Genomic DNA, 21,475 nt, shown 5'->3' on the forward strand with positions numbered 1-21,475 from the left:
GAAAGCCACCTTCCAGGAAATGTGTATGGACTGTCCACAGTGCAAGGACACCAAAAAGAGAGCTGTGTTCTTGGTGGACAAGCAATTGGCAATCACTTGGTAGAAACTGGAAACTCTAGATTCTATTGGTCAGTCACAAATCGGTTTGGAGTTGGGAAGTCTACCCACTGTTGGGGCTGCAGTAATATAAGTGTGTAGGGCCATTTATTGCATCCTGCTATGAAGGACTGTGACGCTTAGCATTAGGCATGGAATAGTGATGGCTTTGTGGCAATGGGATTCCCTAACTGCAGCAGAGTGATCAAAGACACACATATTCCAATTTTGACCCCAGATCATCTTGTGATGGAGTAAATCACAGAAAGGAGAACTTGATGTTGCAGATGCTTGTGGCTCCCAATGGGTGTTTTACTGACATGGAGGTGGAATGGCCGAGGAAGGTACATGATGCATGCATCTTTAGGAACACTGGACTATGCAGAAGATTTCAAACAAGATCTTTCTTTCCACACCAGAAGATTCTATTGGGGGACCTTGAAACGCCCAAATGATCCTTGGAAATCCTGTGTACTCCTTACTCGCATGGCTCATTACACTTTACATGGGAAACCTGGACAGTAGCAAGGAACATTTCAACAATAAGCTGAGCAAGTGCAGAATGATCATAGTATGTGCCTTTGGCTGTTTAAATGCATTCTGGTACTGCCTTTATGGCACGTTAGACCTAAATGAGGAGAATATTCCTATGGTCTGGTCATAGCTGCCAGCTGCATACTTCATAATATTCGAAGTTCCTACAACTTGAGCAGAGCTAGGACTGCAGAGCCTCCTCGCCCCACAGTTTCCCCCAGGGTGGTGTAAGTAGGTAGAATCACCTGGCTCTGAATTAGAGCAGCCACATTACCAGGGCTATTAGAGGGGCACCAAAAGGGCTGTTCAAATCAGGGAGGCTTAGAGATAATATTTTGGTAATGAGCATCAGTAATGTGTCTTTTTATATAGCACTCTGCCATGCTTTGTTAACTTGCTGCTTGACATGCAAATTGTGATGATTCCTGATAAAGATTTATAGTCAGCAAGTAGCCAGACTGCCACTGAGTATTATTACCAGAAGCCACCACATCTCAGAGAGAACAATTGATAATCTTTCAGATAGTTTGTTTTTATTAGATACCCATTAACAAGACACAAAAAAGACTTGGTGGGAAGAGAGATAAGAGTGCAGGGCAGTGTAGGCTCTGACAGTTGTGTTTAACTTCAGCTATCATTTTGGAAGCTATCCAAAGAAATGGAGCAAATGGGGTACCAAGGCATTCTGGGAAGTTTCAGGGAATGTGTGGCAGCAGTTTGGGGAGGGCATGGAAAACAGTTCTGTATTGTCTGTGAGGTGGGGGAGGAGGTGAGTACACATATTCTGCCTGGAGCATAATTAGGGACTTCAGCATCTCTGTTTGCTCCTCCATCACTTTTATCATCCACTCCTAGCCCTTTATAATTTACTCCTCACTCTCCTTTCTGTCCTGCTTTTCCATTTTAAAATTTTCTTTGAAGGTCTGTCTCCATTCTCTATGTTCTATTTTTCCCCAGCCTCTGAAGATTGGAGCACCTCTTGGAACATGCTCTCCTTGCTGCATCTTGGTCACTTCTTTATCTGGTGGAGGCACTCTGTCAGTGTGCAAAGCGTTCCCCTGAAAATGATATCTGCAAAAACACAAGAAATGATGCACAGAAGTATGATTGTTAGTTTACACATCATTAAATGATTATTGTAAAATACACTTCTTTTAACATCCAAATACTTTCTCACTATCCCTTGGCAAGCACACATCTCAGCATATACCCTAAACATAGTGGCTACGTCTACACTGGCATGATTTTCCGAAAATGCTTTTAATGGAAAAGTTTTCCGTTAAAAGCATTTTCGGAAAAGCATGTTTAGATTGGCGGGATGCATTTCCGCAAAAGCACTTTTCGCGGAAAAGCATCCGTGGCCAATCTAGACGCGGTTTTCTGCAAAAAGCCCCTATCGCCATTTTCGCAATCGGGGCTTTTTTGCAGAAAACATTACTGTACTGTTTACACTGGCCCTTTTGTGCAAATGATTTGCGCAAGAGGGCTTTTGCCCGAATGGGAGCAGCACAGTATTTCCTCAAGAACACTGATGATCTTACATAAGATCGTCAGTGTTCTTGTGGAAATTCAAACTGCCAGTGTAGACAGCTGGCAAGTTTTTCCGCAAAATCATCTGATTTTGCAGAAAAACTTGCCAGTCTAGACACAGCCAGTGAGTTTTGGCCTAGGAGGTGGTTGGACATTCCAGGTTGGGGCCAAGGATCTAAGCATTTTTAAGGGGGCCATTGTAGGTGACTAGAAACAATACCATAAATTCTGCCACCATTTTTTGTAGGATATCTCAACCCTGGGATATCTCACTGCTGAGGGTAAGCAAGGATACAAGAGTGCATCTCCTGCATGCATGTGGCTTCAGACACTAGTCCCTATGCTGCTTACCTAAGTTATTTGGTCCCTGCACAAGTGATTGCTGATTGACATGGGAAAGTTTCCTGCAATGGAGGAAAGAATAAAGCAGCTCTACTAAAGCCAGGAAAGTTTACTAGAGATCTCTGTAGAGGATTCCCATGAAATCTCAGTGTGCAGTAACACACTATTCCACCACAATGCTTAGCTGCACAGGGGAATGTGGAGCACTCTCAAACACAACTAGACTTGTATATTTCTATTCCTGCACTCACTCCTAGAATACACAGAGCAAAGGACAGCTCTACCTCATAACTGAGCAGCTTCAATTCAAAAAAATCACCTGTTAGAGCTCTCCTCTCCTACATTATGTGCACCAGAGATGGCCTGCTGGGATAGGCTAGAGTCTAGAGTACTCTGGAGTGAAAAAGAGGTCCTGACTCTGTGCTACATCACAATGCTGCCATTGTCTTCCAACTCCACCTCTTCATCCATGACTTTTTCCTTGTGGTTTCCTGGGCGGTGGAGGTGGGTCATCTCCAGGGATGGTGTCCAGCTTCTTAAAGAAATGGCAGGTCTTTGGTACATCACCAGAGTGACAGTTTGACTCCCCTGCCTTCTGTTATGCCTGCCTCAGCGCCTTTATCTTCCCATAGCATTGATGCATGTCCTGTTCATAGCCCTTATCCAGCATGCTATGAGAAATCTGAGCATTAGTATTGAAGTTCCTACAGCTTGAGCAGAGATGGGACGGCAGAGCCTCCTCACCCCACAGAGCAAGCAGATCCAACAACTCATGTGTGCTCCCAGAGGGAGAGCATTTGCTGTGTGGAGTTGCCATGGACACATGAGAAGATACAGTGTGAGTTCTCCACACCAAAGCAAACAGGATATGGAATTTTGAATATTTCTGGCCCTTTAAAGGAGGAAAGGCAGATGCCTTTGTGTCTGGGTGAAGTGTGGCAGAGTTATAACTACTGACCAGAGTGGTCAGGATGGTCATTGTGGGACACCTCACATTTTGGTCATTTACAGTGACATAACCAAGTGTGGTGTGTACACTGACACTTTGTGGATATAACTTTACCACAAAAAGCTCTACACTTGTTGTCAAGGTGGTTTTACTTTGTCACCAAAGCAGGAGAGTTTTGTCAGCAGAAGGAGCTGATTCTTCTCAACTTCTCAACGTGACTTCTTTTGACAAAATTGTAGTGTAGACAAGGCCTGAATAACTCCATCTTCATAAGAAAGCATAAATGCTTAAGTCAGTGTAGCTACAGTGACGCAGTGTCAGCATAGACACTGCATTTGACTTAAGCAGAACTATGTTGCTTACATTGGCTGTTGCTGCCTTTGAGAAGCCATCCCACAATGCCCCACACTGGCAGTTAGTGAAAGTGCTCCTGGTGAGGATGCACACTGCTTGCACAAGGAACACAGTGTGCATATGCAAAACTAGTGTGATTATTGTGGTGGCTTTCTGTATGTCAACACAACTTATGTTGACTTGATGTTGTAGTGTAGACCTGCTTGCAGACTTTTCCTGCCCCTCCTCCTAGACTCACCGGATTACACTGTAACAGACCATATAAGTGAAGCAAATTTCTTTTTTCCCTCTCTTTTTCATACATTCATATGTAAGTACAAAAAGCATAAGCAAATATATATAATGTGTAATGTGGCGGTTTCACAGAAAGGCCTGAGATTCTGATGCAGCGCATGGCCAGACAAAGTTTAGAACAAAGTCATGAATGAATACTGCAAGACTTGTTCAGTGTGAAGGCACATGCATTCTTGTCTTGAGGGCTGTAATTTGGGAGTTTTCTTTTCAAGCTGTTCCAATTTGCTTCTGTGACTTGTCTTTAACCGAACAAAATAAAAATAAGCTATATTAGCTATTTCTGAGTGCTGGATGCTTCCTTCTGCTTGTGCTGGCAGAAGAGAGCGAGAATGAAACAAACTGGTGTAAGGAGCATGGAAAAGAGAGAACAGTAAACTCCCTGGCATGTTTCCCCCCTTTTCTAAGCCCAAAAAGCATCTGCAAAGATAAAGTGCAGGATGGAGACTCTGGTGTGTTTGCAGATGTGGAAAGGAGGCAAAACTGGAGAACAGCTGCTGTCTGTGGCTGGCTTCCCTGGTGGATTGCTGTCAGGAAATCTGTGTGGGAGTTGATGCAACTCTCGAGCAGAATTTCCTCTGCACCTTCTGCCCTGTTTCACGGGGATAGGGAATGCAAACAATGGAGAGAATCCAGTGGAGATAAGGCCAAGAAATCAAGGTAAAAATCAAATCCACCTACTGACACCAAGATTTTTGGAGTTATAGTCATGTGATCTCTAACCAGTGTGAGTATGTCTACGCAATGCTCAAAGGGAGCCTGGGCTACACAAATGAACAGCTAGCAGGATTGTAAACATGTTAAACTGTGTCTACGCTGGATTTGGGGTGAGGAGTGTTCCAATTGTGTTAAGCTCGCTTTGTTTAAAAAAAAGTACTTTGTGATTGTGGTGCAGAGGCCTGAATGACTCTGAATGACTTTTTTCAAGCTACAACACACACAATAGCATGGCTTCTCTACAGTCATGTGTTAGCTGTGTGTTTCTTCATCTCTGTCATCTGGCCTCATTTGCTTTGAGTCATTGCTTTCTGAGAAAATGTGGGCAGCTATCCCATACCTCATCAGAGGAGAGAGTGCCCAGGAACATACAACCTATGGTGCAATGCACTCTGATGTCTTAGCACATATAGATCTGAAAGGAGAAGGACCATGTGATAGGGTATATCAAACCGGCACTGATATAGTCAGAGAGTTGCCTTGGCCCAGCTGGCTGAGTGGGCCGTACTCCCACAGCCCTGCTGGGCATACTCCAAATGGAGGCAGACTATAAAGGCCCCGGGAGCAGCTCAGTCTGGGCTGAAGGCAGAAGGGGAAGGAGGCGCAGAGAAAGCTCTGGAGTCAGAGGAGCAGATGCCACCAGACCACACAGCAGCAGCCAGGCTGAGAGAAACTACCCAAGGAGCCATAACCCCGGAGTATTCGTCGTCTTCTTCTTCTTAAACCCTTGTACTCTGAGTGGAGCATAGGTCATCTACAAGTCTCCTCCACTTCATTCTGTCCTGAGACAAAACGTCTAGCTGACTCCAGGAGTACCCCAGTTGTTGTCCTTCAATTTCAGTAGATCTTCTCCATGTTGTCCACGGTCTTCCTCTTTTGCATTTTCCTGCATTGACCTGCGCCTCTGCCAACAGGGCCCTGGGCTGGGACCCAGTGGAGTGGGAGGGCCTGAGTCCCCCTATCGTCTCCATAGCTAGCCCCTGTGGGTGAAGTTTTCCTACAGGCCTCTGGACTAGGCCTCTGGGCCATATTACTCCTATTACAGGAGTCTTGAGTATAGACTCTGGCCGCTAGGCCGTCTTACCCCTGGTAGAGGGGACCTGCATGTGGACTTTGGCCCCCTAGGTCATATTACTCTTATTAGAGGAGACTTATGAATGAACTCTGGCCACTAGACCGTACTACCCTAGCAGAGAGGATCTGTGTATGGATCGAGCCCCTGAACTACTCTACCCTGAGAAAAGGGGTTAGCAGGTACTGACGGAGATCGTTGGAGGGTCTTGTAAACAGGCCTAGGAGAAGTCCAAGTCACACCATTAAAGGGGATTAAATCTGAGGGACCTCCATGAGTAGGTCGTCCCTCAACAAACCAGCTGAACTAATTGCAACAAATACATAGTTACGGAGTCATAGTTTAATAGATCATAATAGAGAAGGGACCATTGTGATCATCTTTTCTGGACTTCCATATAACACAGGCCATGGGGTCTTGTCTGTGCAAATGGTTGATACAACTAAATTTAGACTCACCATTGTCAGGAACTGGTACAAACTCCCTTACATTTTTAAAGTGAAGAACATACCCTTTGTTTCCATATTCAGAAACTGGATTTCTGGGTTTCTAAAACACATTTTATGTAGGACAATGAGACCAACATGATTTCAAATCCCTATTTAAAATATACAGGAATCTATCTGGGGAAAGTATTGATTTAAATTTACAGATACAATGTTGCAGTCCATAGGAGCAGGAGGGAAATTAAATGTTCATTTACCCTAGCAAATTCCACAGTCTAGCTTTCAAGAGTGATCAGTTTTGTTATCATATTTGAAACACTTTTTTTCATAAACTAGTTTCTAATAAGATTGGTACCTAATGACAATAATAAGTCATTATTTTGGCTGAACACAGTGAGGGCCTCTAGACTCAACTTCATGACATTTCTCTGCTTCTTAGGCTGACTGGTTGTAATGGGCTAACTTTTGAACCCCACATCCAGTCAATTCCAAAATTTCAGAGAATATTCCAGTTACCAGTGGGCAGAATCCTATTACTTTTGGAAAAATTGGAAAAACATTATGGGGAAATGGCAGCCACACAGAACTCTTCATGGTATCTGACTAGCAGATCCAATCACTTCAGCCAGGTCTGTAATTTTCTATAAATCAAAGAATTTGTTGATGGCAGCCATTGACATCTCCCATCTCAGCTTTGTGCATCCTCCCAACAGAACTTAAATTGTTAATATTCAGAAGAGAAAGAAAGAAAGAAAGAAAGAAAGAAAGAAAGAAAGAAAGAAAGAAAGAAAGAAAGAAAGAAAGAAAGAAAGAAAGAAAGAAAGGGCTTCAGGAAAATAGGCAGACTAAGGCCTGGTCTATCTTATACTAAGAATATACTTCAAATACTTTGGTATAACTTACACTGTTCAGCTGCATGAATACCGTAAGTTATACAAACCAGAGCTTCTCCTGCTGACATAGTTACCTCCTCTCAGGGACACAGGAGTTATTTAGCCAACAAGTAAGTTGTCTCCCATCAGCTTTGAAGCACCTTCACCAGAAGCACTTCAGTGGGGCACCTGCTGTAGTATAGACATAGCCTTAGACCAGCAGGTCTCAAATTTTCTGTCCTGTGACCCACACCTCTCAATGCAAATCTTTCTGAGGACCACCAGCAAACCACACATGAGGACAAAGGGATGCAGGGGAGGGTGGGGATACAGAGTCAGAGTGGGAAGTAGGGTGCAAATAGGCCCGCTAACAGTGGGTGCAAAATGGACAATTGCCCTGTGGCCTAGCCATTTAAAGGAGCCTGGAGCTTCCTTGAACTGTTGCAGGAGTACCAGAGAGCCACTCCATATGACTTTGAGGGCTGGGGGGTCCTTGCAGGGCAGGAGCAGGGTGGAGGAAACTTCGCACGCTCCTCCTGCCCCCAAGCTAATCAGGGCTTGGGGGTGGGGGAGCGTGTGATGTCTCCTCCAGCACTGCGGGCTGCTCACAGGGCAGGAGGAAGCTTTGCATGCTCCCCTGCCCCCAGGCCCTAATTGGCCTGGGGTTGGGGGAGCAGCAGGGCCTCCGTGGGCCAGATCAACCTGGATCCAGCCTGCAGAGGCCCTTTTGCCCACCCCTTCTTCAGGGAGACCCTCAGATGGGTTGCAGTGTGCCAATCATTAACTTACTGAATTATAGCATGCATTATAGTGGGGCCTGGTTTGGATGTCAGAGAGAATGGAAAGATGCAGGGAGCCTCTGCTGTGGGCAACATGCTTGTACTTGCTTGAAGCAATAAAATGTGTGACACTCTGTTTCTAAAATACATGAGCCACATTCCGTTCTTGGTATGACTCCATTGACGTTGGACCAGGGATTAATTTGGCTCATTGTTACTGATCATATTGCTGGGTTTATAAAAACTTGTCTTAAAACCACCACAAAAAACTTTAGTCATTGATTTATTTTCCTGTGAATGATAGTAACAGTTCAGCTTGCAAAAGCTAATGTGATTGTGAACAATTTTTTTCAGCTGTCACAGTTCAAATGCCCTTTGCGTGCATGTTCTGTACAAAATTGCTTCCCCGCTTTATTTCTCTATATAACACCTTGTTTAAAATTTAAGGTATATAGTTAATCTTCCTCTAACTTGTTTTTTTTTTTAAGAATATTACATTAAAGAGACAGTCTCCAAGTGTTGGCACAAATGTTCTGTTATCTTTTCATTTCTTGTGTGTATTTGCAAAACATATGTAGTTTTATTTCACAAAAGAAAACAACTGTTAAAAATGCAAGTATTCTGTGAAATGTTCACACTTCAGTGGCTGCATCCCTGTTTTTTCTTGTCTTTTGCTGTTTTTCACTTGAAACTTTGAGGGACTGTCTATATACATGACACCAATTCAAATTTTCCCTAATGAAGACAGGCCAATTCAGGCCATCAGTATAGAGACCTAGCCCTGGCCAGAGGAAGGACTGAACCCATATATAGCAAAACACTTGATCAGCACTTTTACCACAATAATTTCTGTAGAATTAGAACTTGTTTAAAAATAAGACATTTTTAGGTTTCATGTTTGCCAAAAAAAATTTAGTACAGGCAGTCCCCGGGTTACGTACAAGATAGGGACTGTAGGTTTGTTCTTAAGTTGAATCTGTATGTAAGTCAGAACTGGCGTCAGCCGCTGCTGAAACTGATCAGTTTCAACCGCGGCTGAATCTGGATGCCAGTTCTGACTTACATACAGATTCAACTTAAGAAACCCAGGCGTCCCCAAGTCAGCTGCTGCTGAAACTGATCAGCGGCTGATTCCAGGAAACCTGGGGCAGAGCAACTCTGCCTCAGGCTTCCTGTAGTCAGCCGCTGGTCAGTTTCAGCAGCGGCTGACTTGGGGACGCCTGGGGCAGAGCAGCTGGAGTGGTGCCTGGCTGGTCCGGAGCGGTGCTGTGGGACCAACCCGGCAGCCCCCAGCTGCTCTACCCCAGGGGTAGGCAAGAAAAGCCTGGTCTGCTGGGGGGGGGGCACTAGCTGCTCCCCCCCAGCAGACCAGGGAGACGGGGGTGGCGGGACTGCCCAAGTCCTCCATGGCTTTGCTCCGTCTCCCTGGTCTGCTGACCTGGGAGACCCGGAGCAAAGCCGCAGACCACGTGGGCAGCGGGACAGTCCAGGCGCGCCGCGGCTGTCCCACTGCTGGCGTGCTCCAAGGCTTTGCTCCCCATCTGCCTGGTCTGCTGGTCAGACCAGGGAGACGGGGAGCAAAGACGCGGAGCACGCCCGCAGCGGGACAGCCCAAGCGCGCCTGGGCTGTCCCGCTGCGGGCGTGCTCCAAGGCTTTGCTCCCCGTCTCCCTGCAGACCAGGAAGAGGGAGAGCAAAGCCTTGGAGCAAGCCCGCAGCGGGACAGCCCGGGTGCGCTTGGGCTGTCCCGCTGCGGGCATGCTCCGCGGCTTTGCTCCTGTCCCCCTGGTCTGCTGGGGGGGGTCCAGCAAAGCCGCTGGACCCCCCCAGCAGACCAAGGAGACCGGGAGAAGCTTTTCTCGCCCTGGAGGATACGGGTGGCGACCCGCTGCCCGTGAGCTCCGGGGCGAGAAAAGCCCCATTCGTAAGTGCGGATCCGACATAAGTCAGATCCGCGTAAGTCGGGGACTGCCTGTATATGGAACAAATTTAAATTTATACTGGATGTCTGAATCTTTAATTTAATCAGAGATGTATTAGGCTTGATTTGCCACAATAATTGCACAAGATACAAGGCCCACAAGTTCTGAGAAGTAAATTGCCCTACTCTTCACTCTGAAACCTAATGATTGCTCCAGGCACTCAAACTTTATTAATTATGATGCTGCCGATCAGTTTAGCAGAAATGTCCAACAACCTTGGAAATTTGAATAGAGCTCAAATAGAGTACCATCACTTAATTTGTTCTAGCTTGACCTCTCTTGATAGCACCATGGACATTTACAACGTAATGTGACCGATTCTCCTGGGTGATAAACAAACAACTGCAAATCTCATTTTAATCAAGCCCTAAGAAAACAGATATCATATCAAACATGGCAGAGCTTAAAAAGCACCTGATCCTGCACAAAGAGAAACCTCTCTATGTGATCAGGTAGGTATTTAGTTCTAGGCATATCACTGGGGTATATGAGCATCTTACACATTTTTAAAATGTATATACAGAAGGATGTCTGTGTATCTCTCACTTCTTTCTCCTATGGGAAAGGATTTTATTGGCATCAGTGAGAAATTGCATTAACGCATGCACAGATTTCTTGCATGCAAATCCAGAGACTGAGAAAGAGACAGTGTGATGAATATGCTAAACATGGAAAAAGTGGTTTATCATTTGGAGTTAAGTTACAGTGTGTTTAAAACAGAAGACATCAAATACAAGTAGTATACATTTATAACTTTAAACAATAAGAGATAAGAGAGAAAATGAGAGGCAACAAGGTTTTTATTTTCAAAAGCATTTAATCAATTATAACCTGTCTGTATTTTAAAAGTGGTCACATATTCCCTGGTTAGGATGACGCGAGGTGCCCAGACACAAAACTAGGTTTGATGGGTGGGTCAGGGGGAATTCAGAATAAAAATGTAGGAAATTGTCATCCTGGTGAGAGCCAGTCAGCTAGAATATTGTGCCAAAGGAACTGATGAAAAACCCACCAGCTAAGTAAGCCATTTTAACCAGATTGAACAGAACTCAAGGGAATATACTATAGCAGACTCTCAACATGGGGATCACACACAGCTGTCAAGATGTAGCAACCATGACATTCTTCCCATATTACTAAATTAGAAGTGGATCTGAGCTCCATTCTGGCTAGACTGAAGGGAGAATCTGGGCTTGGAAAAGGTTAAAAAACATTGCACTATAGCGAGCAATCCTGCACTGGCTGGGGATGGCCTAGGAGGCATCTGCCAACTATAACTCCTGTTATATCCATCCAGATGGACTAAACCCATTTCTGAGAAAATTATCTGTAGTGCAAGAGTTATCAACCTGGCTATTTATATTATCCATCAGGATTAACTCATCTTTGAGATAAGTGGAGAAATTCACCTCTCTGAGCGCTATTATTTCTAAGCTGGTAATTTATTTACAGACTAAGTAAAGAACCTGATCAAGTGCCCATTTAAGTCCATAGAGATACTGCTATTAACTTCACTGGGTCATGCCCTTTAGGTTAGCTCTCTAGTCTGCAGCTCAGGCAGACAGACTTTCACTAACTTTGCTTGAGATAGTGCTCCAAAGATAGCAGTGTGCTCAGGTAAAGCCCAGCTGACCCACCACCGAGTCCAGACTGGGGCAGCTAGCCCAAGCTGTCTCTCCTACACAATGGCCATGCTGCTACTTGTAGTACATTATTTCAAGTTAACATAATGCAAGTCTCAGTACCCAGGCTGGCAGGTGTACTCCCAGCTGCAATATAGACATGCCATGAAGGATTTGAAGACTCGTTTTAACTGCAATGGACTTTGAATCAGGCCCTAATAGCACTGCATTAATTCTTGTCTGGTGGGATGTATTTGCAACTGGAAACCTTGTCTCCACTAGAACATTGGTATGAATGATTTCCACCATTGCTACTCCTAATAGGAGTATTGGTAGAGACAGGATCCAGTGGCACTTGCATTAGGTCAGTGGTTCCCAAACTTTTCAGCATCACACCCCTTTTTGATTTCTGAGAAACCCTCACGCCCCTCCTCCCCATAGCAGCAAAACTTGTTAACTTGTTGAGAAAAAAAAAAAAGGAACTGACCGGGGCTAAAAAACAAAATAGCAGTTTAGGCGGGGATTAACGGGGAGGAGGAAAGGGATGGGTCACCTCGCACCTCTCTGGAATTTCTTCACACCTCCCAGTTTGGGAACCCATGCATTAGGTAAACCCACTTTGAGCAGAGCTACATCACACAATGCTTTAAAGTGCAGGTGGTTTCCTGAAGCTCTGTCTTCAACAGCTCGTCCACTGTTGCTTCTTTCACTGGAGATATTTTAACCCAAATTTCCTAATTTCCTACAGCCACAAAACATATTTTCTAGTTAGTGCTTAAATTTATACAGAAACTGAGGAGACCACTAAGGAAGTATAGGGATAGTTATTTGGACCATGCCAACTCATTGGGACACCAGTCTTCATTGTTTTCCTTCCAACTCCTTCACTTCCTCTTCTAAAACTTGGGGTTTTTTTCTTCTAGCTTTTCAGTGATGCCACTGGAAAATGGAAATGAAGTTATTTTTAAAAGATCACACCTAGGAATGTAGCTTCTTTTTTAAGCATTCTTTGACATCAGTTGACTAACAACTGCATAGTAACTCGTCAGTGCACTGATTGTGTTCTCTGTCAAGGGACACTTATCTGCTTTCTCATGAGTCCTGTGTATTTTGTAACTTCCTTGAAATTATATTGTTAATTAAAACACAATTAACTCAAATTGAACTTAAATTTTAAAAACTGTCCATCTCCCCCTTCACTGTGTTGTTTTCAAAAAGAGGTGAATTATGGACAGGTTATTTAATTTTAAAAGACTTCCTCTTTTCAGTTTCATCCCTAAATATTATTTACAATCTTTTTTCTTCAGGTTGTTTTTCTGTGGATTGAATGATGAAATCAAATAGTTCTTATATAAAGCCTGATCCAAATCTCATTGAATCGATGGTAAATTTCCACTGAAGTCAATAGGCTATGACCCAGGCCCTTACAGTAGCATTTTTTGCCTGAGTAAGGGCTATAAGATGTTGCCCATATTGTACTGAAGGAGATACAATATGTATGAATGAATATATTTTGTCTGTAAACAATACATACTTTCCTTGGCTCTTCCCCTAACTTTTGTGCAATTGGGTGCTAAGATGTGGCTATGCAGTGTGCTTAATAGCTCTTCTTTAATGAAGAGGTGTTTCCTCTCTCTCGGCTGTCATTCTTTGCCACATCACGGATTCTTTCAGACAGAAAAATAATTGGCCATTTTCTTTGAGCTTAGAAGCAGGAAATCCATAGGGAATTGTGCAGTGTGTATAAATCTAGGACAATTATTACAGTGGCACCCAGTAGCATCTCCTCAAACCTAGGGATTCAACTTTCCATTAGCTTCCTCTATTTCCCAGGCTTTGTCACTCAGCTGTAAGCACTTGCATGATGTTTGGCATACATTTTCATGAAATTTAACATATAAGGTCCAAATCCTTAAAGGAAAAACATGTGCCTTTCTGAGTTGTTAAACATGGGACAGACATGCCAATCCCTTTCACCCCACCTCCCAGTCTTCACTTTAATTGAATTCTCTCAGAATAGCTGTCCAGATTTTGAATGGCCTTCTTTGGCTGTTTCCTTTAAAGAAATACTTTTAGACCAACTGAGCTGTTTAACTCAAGGGTGCCTGCAGATTGTATAACAGCCACATTCATCAACTGTATTTAATGGATATTCAGAATGAAAAAATATTCAGCATGTGTAAAATGAACCTCATGTTAACTCCTAAGTACCCAGGTACTTATTATGGGTGACCAAAAGGTGGTTTCTGCATTCCTTGAGGACACGTCTACACTAAAGTTATGGTGATGTAGCTATCCTGACAGTGTCTCCATAATATGGCTCAGGCCATCCTCCCAGGTACATAACCAGAGAGTCTGGGAGGGTTTGTGCTCAAGTAGCTAGCCCCAGCTGCTATCCTTGCCATGCCCAACTACCTGTGTGCTATTTTAGTGCACTAACTCCAGCAGAGCTTGTGTAACCACCACCACACAGATTTGAACCTGGGACTTCTGGAGCTGAGTATAGGAGCCTCTACCCTCTGAGCTAAAAGCCAGTTGACTCACAACTCATGCTATAGAGGTCTCTTGATCTTAACTGTTGCTGTGGTCTAGGTACCACTTGCATTGCTCAGTAACCACACTAGGGCTATGTCTACCCTGGTGCGATCTTGCGCCAGAGCTATGCAAATGAGGCTAAGCGTGGAATATCGCCGAGCCTCATTTGCATATTTAATGAGCCACCATTTTGCGGAAGAGGCTCTTGCGCTAGAAGGAGCTGTCTACACTGCCCCTTCTTGCACAAGAAAAACCCTCTTGCGTAATGCCGCTATGCTGATTATTTTCAGGAATAACGGCATTGCGCAAGAGGGATTTTCTTACGCAAGAAGGGGCAGTGTAGACAGCTCCTTCTGGTGCAAGAGCCTCTTCCACAATAATGGTGGCTCATTAGGTATGCAAATGAGGCTCGGCAATATTCCACGCTTAGCCTCATTTGCATATTTCTGGTACAAGAACCCACCAGTGTAGACATAGCCCAGGTGTGTGGGTTACACTTGCACCTATCTGTCCATCTGTGCTGGGATGCACGCTCCCAGCTGAAGTGTAGACATTCCAGAGTGACTGTTTCCTGACCTGACCTGAGCCCAAGTTGAAGGTGCATTCTATTCTGCTTCTTGGTGCCTTCCCCTTTATCCTCAACTTTATGTGATCGAGATTTGATGTCTTGGAGGCCATACCCATTACTTGCTATAAAGCCCTGGAAAACTAGTAATATTATAATATTGCAAGAGACTAAAATCTGAAAAGGAGATATGGGAAGGAACATTTAATGAGACTATTTACTACCATTTTGTAGTGTATCCTTTACATAATTCAGATTCCTTCAAGGGGCAGAGTTCTCACTCCAATTCTCTAGATCTTTAAAGTTACCCAGTAAAATAAAAGAAGAGAAAACTTAATATTTCAAAGTTAGAAAACAAACAGAAATAAACTTACTTTAGGAACAGAAGCATCCTTTCAGATATTTGTTCCATGTCATAGAGGAGCTAAAAATGACACCAGCATAATAATTGTTCCTTAGTATGTCACATTTAAAATGGCCATTTTCTTCATAATGTAGCTCATAGTACTGGATATTGTACCATCTATACAACATTTACATGGGCAAAAATCATATGTAGTACTTCACTGGCAGACACAATGACAGAAACTCTAGTAGTGACATAGAATCATAGAATCATAGGACTGGAAGGGACCTCGAGAGGTCATCGAGTCCAGCCCCCCGCCCTCAAGGCAGGACCAAGCTCCGTCTACACCATCCCTGACAGATGTCTATCTAACCTGTTCTTAAATATCTCCAGAGAGGGAGATTCCACCACCTCCCTTGGCAATGTATTCCAATATTTGACCACCCTGACAGTTAGGAATTTTTTCCTAATGTCCAATCTAAACCTCCCTTGCTGCACTTTAAGCCCATTACTCCTTGTCCTGTCCTCAGAAACCAAGAGGAACAAATTTTCTCCTTCCTCCTTGTGACACCCTTTTAGATATTTGAAAACTGCTATCATGTCCCCCCTTAATCTTCTTTTTTCCAAACTAAACAAGCCCAGTTCATGAAGCCTGGCTTCATAGGTCATGTTCTCTAAACCTTTAATCATTCTTGTCGCTCTTCTCTGTACCCTTTCCAATTTCTCCACATCTTTCTTGAAATGTGGCGCCCAGAACTGGACACAGTACTCCAGCTGAGGCCTAACTAGTGCAGAGTAGAGCGGCAGAATGACTTCACGAGTTTTGCTTACAACACACCTGTTGATACAACCTAGAATCATATTTGCTTTTTTTGCAACAGCATCACACTGTTGACTCATATTCAACTTGTGGTCCACTATGACCCCTAGATCCCTTTCCGCCATGCTCCTTCCTAGACAGTCGCTTCCCATCTTGTATGTATGGAACTGATTGTTCCTTCCTAAGTGGAGCACTTTGCATTTCTCTTTATTAAACTTCATCCTGTTTACCTCTGACCATTTCTCTAACTTGCTAAGGTCATTTTGAATTATGTCCCTATCCTCCAAAGAAGTTGCAACCCCACCCAGTTTGGTATCATCTGCAAACTTAATAAGCGTACTCTCTATCCCAATATCTACATCATTGATGAAGATATTGAACAGTACGGGTCCCAAAACAGACCCTTGTGGAACTCCACTTGTTATCCCTTTCCAGCAGGATTTAGCACCGTTAACAACAACTCTCTGACTACGGTTATCCAGCCAATTGTGCACCCATCTTATCGTGGCCCTATCTAAGTTATATTTGCCTAGTTTATCAATAAGAATATCATGCAAGACCGTATCAAATGCCTTACTAAAGTCTAGGTATATTACATCCACCGCTTCTCCCTTATCCACAAGGCTCGTTATCCTATCAAAGAAAGCTATCAGATTAGTTTGGCATGACTTGTTCTTCACAAACCAATGCTGGCTATTCCCTATCACCTTCCAAGTGTTTGCATATGATTTCCTTAATTACCTGCTCCATTATCTTCCCTGGGACAGACGTTAAACTGACCGGTCTGTAGTTTCCTGGGTTGTTCTTATTCCCCTTTTTATAGATGGGCACAATATTTGCCCTTTTCCAGTCTTCTGGAATCTCCCCTGTCTGCCATGATTTTTCAAAGATCATAGCTAAAGGCTCAGATACCTCCTCTATCCGCTCCTTGAGTATCCTGGGATGCATTTCATCAGGACCTGGTGACTTGCTGACATCTAACTTTCCTAAGTGATTTTTAACTTGTTCTTTGTGTATCCTATCTTCTAAACTTACCCTCTCTCTGCTTGTATTCACTACGTTAGGCACACCTCCAGACTTCTCGGTGAAGACCGAAACAAAGAAGTCATTGAGCATCTCCACCATTTCCAAGTTTCCTGTTACTGCTTCTCCCTCCTCACTGAGCAGTGGGCCTACCCTGTCCTTGGTCTTCCTCGTGCTTTTAATGTATTTATAAAAGGTCTTCTTGTTTCCCTTTATGCCTGTAGCTAGTTTGATCTCATTTTGTGCCTTTGCCTTTCTAATCTTGCCCCTGCATTCCCGTGTTGCTTGCCTATATTCATCCTTTGTTATTTGTCCTAGTTTCCATTTTTTATATGACTCCTTTTTTATTTTGAGATCATGCAAGATCTCCTTGTTAAGCCAAGCTGGTCTTTTGCCATATTTTCTATCTTTCCTACACAGCGGAATTGTTTGCTTTTGGGCCCTTAACAACATCCCTTTGAAATACTTCCAACTCTCCTCAGTTGTTTTTCCCTTCAGTCTTGCTTCCCATGGGACCTTACCTACAAGTTCTCTGAACTTATCAAAATCTGCCTTCCTGAAATCCATTACCTCAATTGTGCTGGTCTCCCTTCTACCTTTCCTTAAGATCATGAACTCTATTATTTCATGATCACTGTCATGTATTAGGTATTATATCATTGTGTTGCCTAATGTGTACAACCCTTTGGCTGTAAATTTTCCTCTGGGTAAATTATGTATCTGATTTTTGCCTGTATGAACACATCCTTGACTACTCTAGGAAGATTAGGATTTCTAATTATTTTTTAATACAGACCCTCTAAAGGTAGCTCTGGTAGAACTGTAGAGGGGACAAGGCTTTTGACAAATGTTTTCTAAACTGAGAGTCTCTTACATCCTTGTTTGGGCAGTTACCTAGAGCGGACTTGATTCTTAGCACCCACAAATGCCAGAAAAATAGGTGGGAGCTGCCAGTTCCGCATACATTTGGAAATCAGGCCTCTTATACTTAGGTGCCTACAATACAAAGTTCGAAGCTTAATTTTATGTAACCAAATGTTTAAAAATGAGCCCTTGTATTTTTTTTCTCGTCTCTCCTTTTTTGCCTTCGTCTTGCAAATACTCACATGAGTAACTTTGGAGCTATTTATGTGCATAAAATTATTCTGGTGTATAAGTGTCTGAGGGATTGGGTACTTAAAATGCATTGTTTTAATTAACAAATGAACGGCACCAGGTAAGCACAATAACATGTTAATATTCAATACTGTAACTTTAGAGTCTCTTGTTTAAGATTCCATCCCAACTGCCTGCAAGCAGTCATTTCAAATTGACCATTTCAAGGTGCTTTTCTATAACTACCTTCTTTGGGATCAGAGCTTATATTTGCTAACTTTTACATGTTTGAATTATATAGGAATATATGAAAGAGTAATAAAGTACAGGCAGTCCCCGACTTACGCGGATCCGACTTATGTCAGATCCGCAGTTATGAACGGGGCTTTTCTCGCCCCGGAGGACACGGACTGCGGGACCTCGCGGTCCTGCCCCCTGTGTACTCCGGGGCGAGAAAAGCTCCTCCACGTCTCCCTGGTCTGCAGACCAGGAAGATGCGGAGCAAAGCCGCGGAGGGGCTGGGGCAACGGGGCAGCCCAGGCGTGCCTGGCCTGTCCCGCCACCGGCTTCCCCCGAGGCTTGCCCCGCAGCCCCAGCCCATCCGCGGCTTTGCAAAGCCTTGGGGGAAGCCGGCAGCGGGACAGCCCAGAAGCGCCTGGGCTGCCCCGCTGCCCAAGCCCCTCCGCGGCTTTGCTCCTCGTCTTCCTGGAGACCCCCCAGCAGACCAGGGAGACACGGAGCAAAGCTGGGGAGGATGCGGGCGGGACCGCGGCGCATCTCCCGCCGTCCGGGTTTCCCTGGTCTGCTGGGGGGGCGCAGCTATTGCGCCCCCCCAGCAGACCAGGCTTTTGTCGCCTGGGGTAGAGCAGCTGGGGCTGCTGGGTTGGTCCTGCAGCGCCGCTCCTCAGCGCTACTGGACCAACCGGGCAGCACCCCAGCTGCTCTTCCCCAGGTGTCCCCAAGTCAGCCACTGCTTAAACTGATCAGCGGCTGACTACAGGAAGCCCGAGGCAGAGTTGCTCTGCCCCGGGCTTCCTGGAATCAGCCGCTGATCAGTTTCAGCAGCGGCTGACTTGGGGACACCTGGGGCAGAGCAGCTGGGGTGCTGCCCGGTTGGTCCCCGCAGCACCGCCCCTGCGGGGACCTACCCGGCAGTGCCCCAGCTGCTCTGTCCTAGGCGTCCAGATTCAGCTGCTGTTGAAACTGATCAGCGGCTGATTCCAGGCAGCCCAGGGCAGAGCAACTCTGCCTCGGGCTTCCTGTAGTCAGCCGCTGGTCAGTTTCAGCAGCGGCTGAATCTGGAGCCAGTTCCGACTTACATACAAATTCAACTTAAGAACAAACCTACAGTCCCTATCTTGTACGTAACCCGGGGACTGCCTGTATACAGAATAATGAATGTAATCCTTATGTAATACAGCTGTTGAATATGGTTATCAATTCATAGAGATTCTCTATGTCCTAGTAAGGAGATGAGGGAAGATGATAAAATACAGCTAGAATCTGATGAGAAACACTCAAATGAAAGAGTTCTATTCAATTACATCATATAATGGCAGACAGCTAACAAGTGACAATTTTTGAGTGCTTATATGCAAATGCTAGAAGTCTAAATAATGAAATGGGTGAACTAGTGTATAATATTAATCAATGGGACACAGTAATACCAGGGACAAAATATATCAGAAGGCCAGAACAGCTCATGCTGGAGAGGGACTGACACTATGGCTGTGTCTACATTGGCCCCTATTCCGTAATAGGGATGCTAATGTAGCACTTGGGAATAGGCAAATCCGCGGGGGATTTAAATATCCCCCACGGCATTTGCATTAACATGGCTGCCGCTTTTTTCCGGCTTGTAGATAAGCCGGAGAAAAGCGCCAGTCTGGACGCGATCCTCCAGAAAATAAGCTCTTTTCCGGAGGATCTCTTATTCCTACTTGAAAGTAGGGGCCAATGTAGACACAGCCCATATGTGTAAGACAATATAGAATCAAATGAAGGAAAAATGTTAATGAACCAAACTTTACTATAGACTCACTATGGACAATAAATCCATGCTCACATAACAGGAGTATAGCAGTAGGGATGTACTACTGACCACCAGATGACCATCAGTAGATAAATCATGTAATCTACTTGCCCAGGAGACAGAGAAAGGTGGGCAGAGATGATGAAGCTCTGGCCAGGCAAACTCCCAGGTTGAGGTTTTGCTCAAGACCTGAGAATAGTAGGACTGCAGGGAGGCAGCCAGGGCAGGAGAAGACAGCAGGTCCACACCCTTGCCAATGATGAGTGGCCATTTCAGACTGCGGTTTGCCCCGAAGCAGGGATGAGATGATGACTGGCATTTGGTCACTGAGGCAAAGGTGGGTATAGGAGATTGGGGTTCCCTGGGAGGGCAGGACCCCACAATCCAGGAGACAGGTAATGGTGAGACACTGGCCAGTAGAAGGTGCTCTGAGGCTGGACAGCTGATGCCCTGAGTGACCAGCAGGGAGGTGTCATGATGGTGAATCACCACCTGTTTCACAACCTAATTTTAAAAAGGGGCTCCAGAGGTGATCCTGGCAACTACATGCCAGAAAGCCGACTACAATACAGGGCAAACTGGCTGAAACTATAGTGAAGGACAGAATTGTCACATGCACAGGTGAACATAACTTGTTGGAGAACAATCAATGTTTTTTGTAAAGGGAAATCATGCCTCCCCAATCTACTAGACTTCTCTGAGGGGATCAATAAGCATGTGAATGAGAGGGATCCCATGGATTTTCAGAAAGCCCTTGACAGGGTCCTTCACCAAAGGCTCTTAAGCAAAATAAACTGTCATGGGATAATAGGGAAGATCCTCTCATAGATCAGTAACTGAGTAAAAGACAAATAATAGAGAGGTAGACGTGTTAGTCTGATCTTGCGAAAACAAAAGGAAAAACTATGTAGCACTTCAAAGACTAACAAGATGGTTTAATAGGTGATGAGCTTTCGTGGGCCAGACCCACTTCCTCAGACCTTTTCTGGCCCAGGAAAGCTCATCACCTATTAAACCATCTTGTTAGTCTTTAAAGTGCTACATAGTTTTTCCTTTACCTTGAGTAAAAGACAGAAAACAATAGTAGGAATAAATGGTAGGTTTTGAGGGCTTGTCTCCACTATCAGTTGAATTAATCCTGTGACAATCAATCTGCCTAGGTTCAATTTAGCAAGGTTAGAAGACCCACGAAATCATCCACTGATCACTTGGACATTGATTCTGGTACTCCAGGGCTGCGTCTAGACTGGCAAGTTTTTCCGCAAAAGCACTTGCTTTTGCGGAAAAACTTGCCAGCTGTCTACACTGGCCGCTTGAATTTCCGCAAGAACACTGACGATCTCATGTAAGATTGTCAGTGTTCTTGCGGAAATACTATGCTACTCCCGTTCAGGCAAAAGCCCTCTTGTGGAAATACTATGCTACTCCCGTTCGGACAAAAGCCCTCTTGCGCAAATGCTTTTGCGCAAGACGG

The 21,475-nt window shown here is 44.5% G+C and overlaps 1 pseudogene; it reads right to left on the reverse strand.

Moving 5' to 3' along the window:
* Positions 1 to 1,152: 1,152 nt before the first annotated feature.
* LOC142826820 (uncharacterized) lies at positions 1,153 to 4,066 on the reverse strand (annotated as a pseudogene).
* Between the last annotated feature and the right edge of the window lie 17,409 nt (positions 4,067 to 21,475).

The sequence above is a fragment of the Pelodiscus sinensis genome, chromosome 2 (assembly GCF_052426305.1).
Source record: "Pelodiscus sinensis isolate ZL-2025 chromosome 2, ASM5242630v1, whole genome shotgun sequence".
In the NCBI taxonomy this organism is placed as follows: Eukaryota; Metazoa; Chordata; order Testudines; family Trionychidae; genus Pelodiscus; species Pelodiscus sinensis.